The sequence below is a fragment of the Cupressus sempervirens genome, chromosome 1 (genome assembly GCF_028749045.1).
Source record: "Cupressus sempervirens isolate cs-2001-9-10 chromosome 1, ASM2874904v1, whole genome shotgun sequence".
Taxonomy (NCBI): Eukaryota; Viridiplantae; Streptophyta; class Pinopsida; order Cupressales; family Cupressaceae; genus Cupressus; species Cupressus sempervirens.
The window spans coordinates 407,650,727-407,661,633 of NC_143118.1; the positions used below are offsets into that span (position 1 = coordinate 407,650,727).

At 30.6% G+C, this 10,907-nt stretch overlaps 1 pseudogene; it reads left to right on the forward strand.

Moving 5' to 3' along the window:
* Positions 1-3,798: 3,798 nt before the first annotated feature.
* LOC149578029 (cytosolic sulfotransferase 16 pseudogene) lies at positions 3,799-5,248 on the forward strand (annotated as a pseudogene).
* The last annotated feature ends 5,659 nt before the right edge of the window (positions 5,249-10,907 follow it).

Genomic DNA, 10,907 nt, shown 5'->3' on the forward strand with positions numbered 1-10,907 from the left:
TACATCAACAACTTGAGAGCAACATTGCAAACATAGTATGGCTTCATTTAGACCATTTATAAATTAAATAACATTTCAATAGAAACAAAAAATTTCCAGTTGGTTTCAGACATACATAAATCATTCGCAGAGATATGTTTCATGTGGATGGGTGGATATTTCTCGTCTATGCTTCTCAAGGGGCATGAATTATTCCTACTTAGAACCCAATTCCCTATGTACAAAATTGAACAAAATAATCAAGATCTAGGTTTAAATTTTTTATATATATTTTTTTAAAAAAGGATGACAAAAGTATCTATGCAATTCATGGATGTTGTTATAGATCAAGATCTCTTCGCTAGAGCCCTTGAAAGAGGAGTAATTCTAGGATACATGTAGTTTAAAAGTATCATTATGTTTAAGAAGAACATGCTCTTTTTACGTATACACAATGATTTTCTAGATGTCATTAATGTTATGAATCCTCTAATTTATTATGCCACCTACATATTATTTTCCTCTACAACAATAATATTTTTTAGTGTTGTTGAGATGGATAGCTTTCTTTCAATTCACCATAGCATGTCCCTCACTTTCATTAATGGATGTTTTTTTTTTCTCACTTCTAACTAACAATGATCTCATCTCTATATTCTTTCCTCTTTTTAAAACAAAATAGAAGCAAGTGAATTGATGTTTATCATTTTTAAAATATATTTTCATTCAACTCATAATATATTTCAAAGGGTTTCAGTTACAGTGTCATAAGAGGACCATACGTTAGGGCTTAGTATGATTTGTATTACCTATAGCTGCTAACATATGAAATCACCTACTTACTTTTCTTCAAGTCTATTATTGTTAGATTTTATTTAAATATTATTTTTGTACAATTTTCTTAGTGGTATATCCATTTACACAATCTCTAAAATATTCAATGTATTACCATTTGTGATATTTTCCCTAGTTTCTTAGGCCTTCAAATATGAGAGTTTTAGGTTATTATGTTTTACATTTGGATTAACACTAGATTGTTCTAGATGTATTTTCTTTGAAGAGAACTATTAAATGAGTTTTGTATTTATAGAGTAGTAATTATATTAAACTACTACCCTTCTCATTTTATCAACTTTTATTACAAATTTTTTAGATGCTATTACTTGTAATGATATAAGTTTTATACATCCTAATGAGGCAATGTGGTTTAAATATATGAGAAACTAGACTTCAAATAATTTTTAGAGGAGAGTTAGTTGTTATTTTCAACTAATATTGAAATTCTTTGTTGTATGTTTTTGTATTAAAAATGAAGCTAGCATGATCCTTTGAAGGGTTCCTCTTTGTACCATCTATTTAATAGATTTCCAACTTGACAAGGAAGGTGATTCCATAATTGCTTCAAGAAGAGACTCTCTAACATGGCATATACCATTAATCAGTGTCTACACAATTTATAAATTTATGTTAACTTGGAAAAGAAATAAAAAATAGTTAGTTAAGTGATATAATACAAGCTCCTTTTAGATACTTCGTTGACTTGTAATTGATAATACAAATTATTTCAATGTGTTAAGTCTTTTTCAATTTACAAATCATTAAAATGTGTTATTTAATAGTTTTAACCTTGAACATCATCATTACTTTGAAGCACATTATTTTCATAGAAAATTGTTTTCTAAAAAAGTGAGCATTTTGCTTTCAAGTTGATCTAATACTAATACAATTTCTAAATGGCTCATATTGATGTTACATAATGAGTATTGTTGCTTCTATGCCATAAGAAAAAACTCAAAAAAAACACTAAATGTGTTTGATGAACAAGTCCTATATGTACAATTTCAATCAAGTAGTGTTGCACACTAAACTTTTCAAAATATATAAAGTTTGAGCTATATTATGTTTATTATCAATAGTAAGTATAAAAACATATTAGTTCGAGGGATTTTGATAATAACGAAGGGGGTCAGTTAATCACTTGGTAATGAATTTTGGCTAATTGTCAACATTTCCTTTTCTGTTTTGGGTCAGCCCCCATTATGACTACATTTTAATATCAAAAACATGTGTAATGGTATTTAACATTACAGGAAAAGATCAATTTTGTGGTTGTACTTCCTTCACTATGAGCCAAATACAAAGAGATCTTTATTCCACCAAATTCATTCATAGCATGACTTATGCCTTATCTATTTTATATGTTGGATCCTTTTAGTGAGAAAGACTTATTTTTTGTAGTACTTCTTATAAGACAATAGATTGACAAAAGAAGAAATTTATAGTTTAATCATTTAAGAAAATCTAAATTAGATATTGGATCCATGAAGTGATGAGACTTCTATATAAAGTAATTCAGAATTAGTGTATTCAACATTATAAAAGTAATGAGTCTTATTTAAATAAATCCTTGCAACTAAAAATATTAAAAATTTAAAAGAAATAAATGCTTGCAACTAATTACTAGCTTGCTCAACTACTATCTTCCAACTAACTCAAGTGGTCCCACAAAATAAAGATTCAAGTGAAAAGACATTTGATCCTTACATGGTAAAATTAAAAATCTCATCCATTTGTAAATGTGTCTTTCATGAGAAGTGTTTTTATCTAAATGTAAAATGAGATCAATGCTTATATTTATATTAAGAGATGGGACATAATAAAAAATACAATAGGTTCAAATGAATACAATAATAGTTGTTAATTTTATTCTAAAATTTGTTGATTAGGTATTCGCTATTTTTGACAACATTCTATCAATAGTTGTGACTTTAAAATTGTTTTTCCAATGATAATTGTAGATAATTGGATGAAATGCATCCCCTATTCTAGAAATAAATAAATCATGTAATGTCATATTAGGTGCACAAGAAGGATTGATCTCACGTTTTTTAGTATTATTTTAGACACCTTGGAAAAGATCATGTTGATGAGACATCATATTTGATAATATTATGTTAAAACCTTTGTTGCAAGGAAGGGGAGCAATTTTAAATTTTCATGTACGATTTTGAGAAATACAAATTTAAGAGTTAACTGCTAACTTTTCTCTCATAGATTTATGTGTCTTCATAAAATTTAACTTTATTTTGTATCATTTTAGAATAATATGCATGTGCATGGGCACATCATATACCTCATTTGTAGAGGAATAATGGACATGTGCATTTCACTATTTTTTATTGGAGATAAGATTAGTGTCACTCTATAAATAGTATAGAAACGGAATGATGAGAGTGCAAGTGGTAATAAACAACGTTATTCTTATTTAATGTAAAATACGTGAATTGAATAAAAGGTCAGTGTAAGGTTTCCCCAGAATAATGCATGCCTGCTAATATTTAAAACAATTAACAGATGTTCTATAACGTGAACTCGTCGTGCATTTCCTCACATTTGGGCATTATTATTTTTACTAGATGATTGATGATCTTGGCTTTTAAAATGTGATTTTAATGGCGTCGTTGAAAGTCAGTTGTATGTGGAAGGACGTGGAATCTGTTCGGTCATATAAATGTGTAAATACGGATGATAGAATGTTGGGCCAGACGTTTTTTTCAAGATACACGCGCATAATTTTGTGTCAATGAAAGTACACAGTGAGTTTCTTAGAATATTGACATGTGAGGGAACAGAGAAATAATATTAGTTGACCGTCAACCATCCCACGAAAAATGGTTTAATTAGATTAAAAATGTTGTCCACTTATACCGAATGTGCAATTTATAAATGGAACTTTCATCTTTAAAATAGGACGTATAACTCCGCTTTGTTATCATTAGCTCTCTTAGCCTCTCACTTATCTCTTGATAGAATCCGCAGTGCCCACTTTCTCTTTCAATATGTCTGCATCGGCCTTAGCCTTCTCTTCATCCGCTGGAATTGCAGAAACCCCGTATGGAATTGAACTTGTTGAACATGATGGTTTCTTCTACGACAACATACTCGTGGAGGGACTGACCAAAATGTACTCGCATTTCAAAGCACGGGAGGATGACGTGTTTGTGTGCTCGGGAACGAAGACGGGAACCACCTGGTTGAAATCCATCATTACCTGCATTATGAGCGACAGCAAGGGCAGCGTGTTGAAGGGAAAGAATGCACATGAACTGATTCCCATCATAGAAAGGAGCTACAATTCACGAGCAAAGCCTACTGCCGCTGCTGTAATTGCACAAAAGCCGTCCCCACGAATTCTCGGCACCCATCTTCCTTACTCTGCTCTTCCTCCTCAAATCAAGTCTTTGGGCTGCCGAATGATTTATATTGCTCGAAATCCCAAGGACACTTTTGTTTCCCACTGGAAGTTCCTGCCTGCATTTCAAAACATCCTCAATGCTCAAAAGACATCTCCCGTTTCCAAGGATGTATTCTTCGATTCATTCTGCAATGGCGTCTCTTTCTATGGCCCTTTTGTGGATCATGTCTTGGGCTTTTGGAACGCCAGTAGAATTCAGACCAACATCTTGTTTTTGACTTATGAAGATATGATGGAAGATCCTTTGTCCCATATCAGAAGGATTTGTGATTTCCTTGGGAGGTCTTCCTTGACAGAGGAAGAAGCTCGCTTCATAGACAGTCAATGCAGCTTTCAATCTCTTTCCAACATAGTCGTTGACACAGATGGGACACAGAATTTAGAAGATCTGTATCGACATATGTTTCGGAAAGGTAAAGTGGGTGACTGGAAGAATCATTTCACTCCAGAGATGAGCAGGCGTATGGATCTGGCAGTGGAGAATAGGTTCCAAGAATCAGGCCTGTTTCTCAAGTATGAACTCTGACGTAAAGAAACCTATCATCCAAGGGAAGAGAAGAGGGGTGAATCGAGGTGCAGGTGTTGAGATTAGGGTTATTTCAGAATTTCCCATATAGCGAGGTCTTTCACTGTGCAAAATACATAAAACTAGAAGAATTGCAAGTCCCGGCTCGATTTGTGGTTATTTTTATGTTTTGCCCTGATCGAAATGTTGCTGCTCGAAATGTTGTTGTATTCTTCCCCCATTAATCTAGAATAGTAAGTACCGTAGAACCCAGTATTAACTGAAAATTCTGAAAAAAAATCAGTGTACTGGCTATAATGGGCAACACATGGGCGTATTTAGTTGGATTTCAGAGCATTTGCCATAGTATGGTTTTCACCCAAATTAAATAAATGGCGTGACTGAATTTTATCGAATCTGACCATGTATTTAAGCTTCTGTTTGGTTGGGGAATGGTTTTTATGTGTCTCATTTGATCAGTTTAAGCAATATTAATAGGTGTTTACTAAGAGCTACCGTCACATTCTTTGGTACAAAACTTAGATCAAGCTTTACTAAAGTAATAAAGATAAAAGGTTTCATATTTCTTGATAAGAGAAAATGTGGAGACGCCGAGGAGAGGGTTCAATGCTAGCCGGATTTCAGATTTCATACTTGAGGAAGACGTCTGCTCATTTCATACTAGTGTAACAAATAGGGAGCTATATATAGCTTAACATGAACCTAAAAAAAGTAGTATCCATGAATAATTGGACGACATTTTTTATTTTTTATTTTCTATCCCACGTGGGCATGCCTGCCATTATTCGCTAGGAAATAGAGTTTAAAATTTTGAAGCTCCCTGAACAAAGAATACATCGAGGATATAAATTGCATTGTTTTAATAGTTAGTATATATATATAATTATTGTTTTAAGAGTATAAGCATTAAATAATTGAATCTCACAGCGCATTTTCAATCTACGCATATTAACTATTGCAAGTCAACTACCATAAGTTAGATTAAAATACACACCGTCATGAGTAATGATGTAAACAAAGAAATAAACATGTCTACCACTTGCACATTTTGTCTCGCTGAAGAAAACTCATCTTCCCCGTGCAACTCGCTTTTGAAAATTGCAATAACTCGCGGAACTAAAGACTTACTAGATGTGTGTTTGTTGCAGTCAATTTGTTTTTGTATTGAATAAGCATGTTTCAGAAACTGTTAAAAATCAAATTATAATAGCAGATGTCATTTCAGATTTATAAAAACTTTAAAACCTGAAAAGAAAATTTATTTTTTAACATCAATTTAAAATGCAAATGTCATTTACAAAAACTCTTAAAAATGAATGAAAATATATAATATTTTGCAATCATAATTATTAATAAATAGAAAAAGAAAAGAAATTAACAAATCACATATTTACAATATTAAACTCAAAAGTCAAATTAAAATAAAGTATGTGAACTGAGATTCAAAAAGATTTTAAAATACAAACTTAAAATAAATTGTCAAATGAGGTTCTCAAATCAGAAATAGATGAAAATCAATATTAAATATGTCAAGTGACTGCTTATTTTATTTTTCTACTAAATCTATCTATATAAACTTTTGTGAGTATTTGTATTCAAAGAATTAAAATCTAGAAAAAGTAAATTCTATATATATATATATATATATATATAACAACTCATTATTTTTGAACAAGTTATTATTAATATAAATATAATGTTTCACCACAAAAAGAAGAAAACAAACCTTCAAAAAAGAAAAACGCCACCTAGCATATTTAATATTGATTTTCATCTATTTTATATTTGGTAATATCATTTAACAATTTATTTTAATTCTGTATTTTAAAGATTTTGTGAGTTTTATTTTACATTTTCTATTTTAATTTGACTTTTTAGCTTGACATTTTAAATATGTCATTTTTCAATTTATTTTTTATTTCTATTTTTTAATAATTATGATTGTCAAATGACATTATACATTGTGATTCTTAAAAAAAAGTTTCTATGAATGTCATATGGCATTTACAATTAATATATATTTTAAATATATATATGCTTCAAAATGGCTACCTACCAAGCTAAGATGTAAAATGTAAAGTATATAAGAAGATTGAACAAAAGAGTTTGATAATAAATAAATAAATGCCACCCTTGGTAAGATATGCATTTTAGTTTTGTGTTTAAAGCTGCTTTATGTTAGAAAATTCAGACCATTTACTTGTTCAAGCATAGAAGTTACAATGATACATTTTATGTAGTAGAATTTGACAACTTCTAAGCAACAAAATAAAATAGAAATCTTTCACCAATTTATCACACCTCCACCAACCTCTTCCTTGATGCTTCAAAATTCATACACTTGCAATGTTGGTCCTTCTTAAGATTATCCACAAATTCATAGAGTTTTCATATTTTAGATATTGTAGACATTTCGGTTATATTGTTCCAATGAAATACAGAGCAAGAAATGAATTGAAAGATGCTAAGAATAAATGTTATTTTTTAAATTTATATAATTTACTAAAGTTAGGTGTTTGTAACAAATCCATTCGAATCAAATCAATGTTAAATTCACATTGTAATCAAATAGAACCATATTGAATGAAGCATTGTCTAAATTTCAATCTCCATAATGTAGCAACGAAGACCACATTGCAACATTGAATTAAAAAATATTAGAGGATAATTTCATTTTCCAAATTATATGATTTGGTGAATATTGTAAAGAATCCATTCAAAGGAAATCTAGGTTGAAACTCATGTTTTGTCTATGTTAAATTCATTTTGGCATTAAAAATCCATCAAGAAAGAAATGTCATCTAAAATTCTAATTTATTGTCAATTTCTACATTGTTACAATGAAAATAAGAATTGACAAACAAATTGAAAAATGTGAAGGAAGACATTCCATTTTTCTCATTAAAAATTGTAATGGTTTCATACACAAAAACACAAAGAGATGTAATCAAAACTATTAAAGATAAAAGGATAGCAAGTATATTCATAGAAAATCAAGATCAAATTCTTTGAATTAAAAGGTGCCAAGAAAAATTGTGAAATATTTAAACAATTAGAATTGCTAAAAATTAATGTATGTAAATAACCTATTGAAATTAGGCCCAAAATCTTCTTTTGCTCAAAAACATTATTGAAAATTGTTGTATTCCATTATTTGGTCTTACTCTTAACATGCTCGATTTTTATATGGAATTAAACCATCTTAGTGCCTCTATAAAATGGAGCAATAAGATGCCATTGCATTATTAATGCATAAAAGTGTGGATGGTTGAATTACATACTTTCAAACTTAAAGGATGACCTTGTTGGCAATATGGCTAAGTAAGATGAGTAGGAGTTGTCATTTATGGAAACATATTATTTTGAAATAGAACACAGATCATACAGCTAAATATTCTATGTTAATAGACACAAAATTTTCTGAGTATCAAACATTTGAATATAAATACAAAAGTAATTTTGATATTGTGACAGTGAGAATTGGCACATGCACAGTTAAAGACAAGTAGACTAGAATGTCATGATGACGTATCTAAGTGCATTGATCATTATGAATGAAGTTATACATAAAATACTAGTAAAGCCAGAGAAAATGCAATAGTACATGATCACTTATTTTTCTAGCTAAATTTTCAACCAACGTAAATATTGGCCTATGAATGCATTATTTTTTTGCTTGATCTAGTCAAGATTTCAACTAAATTAGGGTTTCCCATTTTAGTCAAAATTTCTACCAAATTGGATTTAATAAGATAAGATGGGTAAAACAAAACAAATTGGGATTTTAGAATTTTTCCTCCATGTTTATGCATGTTTATTTGTTGAGCTAATCTCTAGAACCACTGTCTCTCATCCCAACTAGTGCAGATTGGCTCTTCGCTTGGTTTCCTTCATCATTCTTCAAAGACAATTTGAACATTCTTGAAATAAGGTATGCATTTAATGGTATATTTCCAGCATCTTGTATTGCTTTATGTGGCTATATATTGTTATTACCATACATGTGAAAATGCAAAACTAGCACAAGAAGTAAGCCCAATGTAATAGAGCTACCTACAACTCTTAAAAATTTCAATATAAATCAATCTTGAAGACACGCGTATTTATATATACACTCACTGGTCGAGGCACTCCATAAACTCATGGTCCTGCCTTTTAGTAGCTTCATTCTCAATTCAGAAATGTGAGTCTAGTCATTCTTGTTGCAAAGATGGAATCTGACAAGACCATGTTTTGTTCAATGATGGGTGTCATGTCCCTTTAAACCATAACTGCCCAACCTCCTCAGAGATCTTTACAAGCTCTTGCAAAGATTCCTAAGTAGAATAGTCTGTTATTGATGTTGAACAATTTGTATAACTTCCAAAAATACTAAAAATCATATAATGCCTTGGATGATTTCAAAATATCTCCCCTATGAAGAAAAGACATCCACATAGTGAAGTAAACCAAAGATGATGGCATGGATGCAATGTTGATGAATCATTGCCAACTAAAAGAGGTTTATTTCATTGAATCTATAGTGCCTAGGGTGTGGCAACCTACAAGTCTTGAAGTGGGTTTTCTTTCAAAGTGAATTGAAGCAACAAAATACTGTTGCAATCCTGATGCAATGATCTTGGAAACACTGGACAAAAAAACATTGACCTTATTCATTCCAAGTTCAAAGGTAGTGTAGTTAATCATGGACTCTAGTGAGGTTATACTTGGTTGAAGGAACTTGGAAATCTTGTGAGATACACCATCAAGCATTAATAGAAAGGGAAATTCTATGGTAAATCTTGTGAGATACACTATCAACCATTAAAAAAATATAGATTCTTTTCTTGAGAATTCTCTCTATCAAACTAGTGTAAAAAGACCTAATTTTATTTCCTCTTATGCTAAAGCCTATACTGTAATAATAAAATCAGTGCATAGTTCTCCTCTCAAGATGAATACATTTTTTTCTCTTTTGAACTAAGCCACAATTTTTTTGTGTGAAATTCATTAGCTTCCTATAAGCCCAATGCCAAATTTAATCTATTTCTTATCTATTGAACAATATTGAGTTGCACTTTTCAGATATATCTTAGATCTCATTCTTTGCAATATAGGAATTAAGGTGTTAATATGGTAGAATCCAAAGCTTAGCCTTGAGATGATGCCATTAATAGTGTATAGGTAATAGATGGGACTATATTGTGTCCAGCTAGATAGAGTTGTGTTCATGATACAAGATGTACATTACCTAGATAGACACAATTGTATGAAGATATTTTTTTCCTAAATACACATGTATCTATATGGCATGAACAATTTAATATATTCTAAAGCCCTTATAAAATTCAGTGTCCTAGAAACATAGCAATTTTGTTGAATGCAAAAACTACTAGTAGGTAGTATACCTTTGCTCCTTATACCTTACGTAAATTATTTGCTTTTATTTTTCAAAAAAAGGCTCAAGATCTCTATATTATTCTATGTAGATTTAACAAAAACTAAGGCAAATAGTGAAGAAAAAAAGTTGGCAAGCTATCCATTAGGTAAAACAAAGACTATATCCCTGAAGAGCAATATCAGGTTTGATTACAAAAGGTACTAAATCTTTGAGCATCTATCTTGAAATATGTGTAGCTAAGAGATTAATAATAGTGAAAATATTGCCATTGTCAAGAAAAGTCATTAGTTTGCCTTAATGAAAGTGTTAAAGTGTGTGCTTTCATAAAAAGTCATGAGAATGGGAAGAGTAAATGAAAATGGATTAAAGAGTCATCTTATATTGCTAGTGATTATGATTTTAAATAAATTTATGACAAGCTTAATAAAGGAAAGGGTATTATACAATGGCCCTTCAAAAATTGAAACTTCAATATTTTTTGTCTTTGAAAATCCAATTGGTTATGTTGCCATCACAATTTTTTGACAAGTTTTAGTTTCCATTGTAGACATTTGACAAGTTTCGAGTTGCCATTGCAAATGGTTGAAAGGTTTCAAGTTGCCATCGCTAAGTGGTAGAAATCTACAACTTTTCTTATCACATAATGTATTTGGCAAGCTGATGCAAATAAAAGTAGTACAAAAACCCAATAATAACCAAATAGGCTTCCTAAGACCTTCTCAAGCTTAGGTTAAAGGTGAAATGGTCCATTGATCCCACTCACCAAC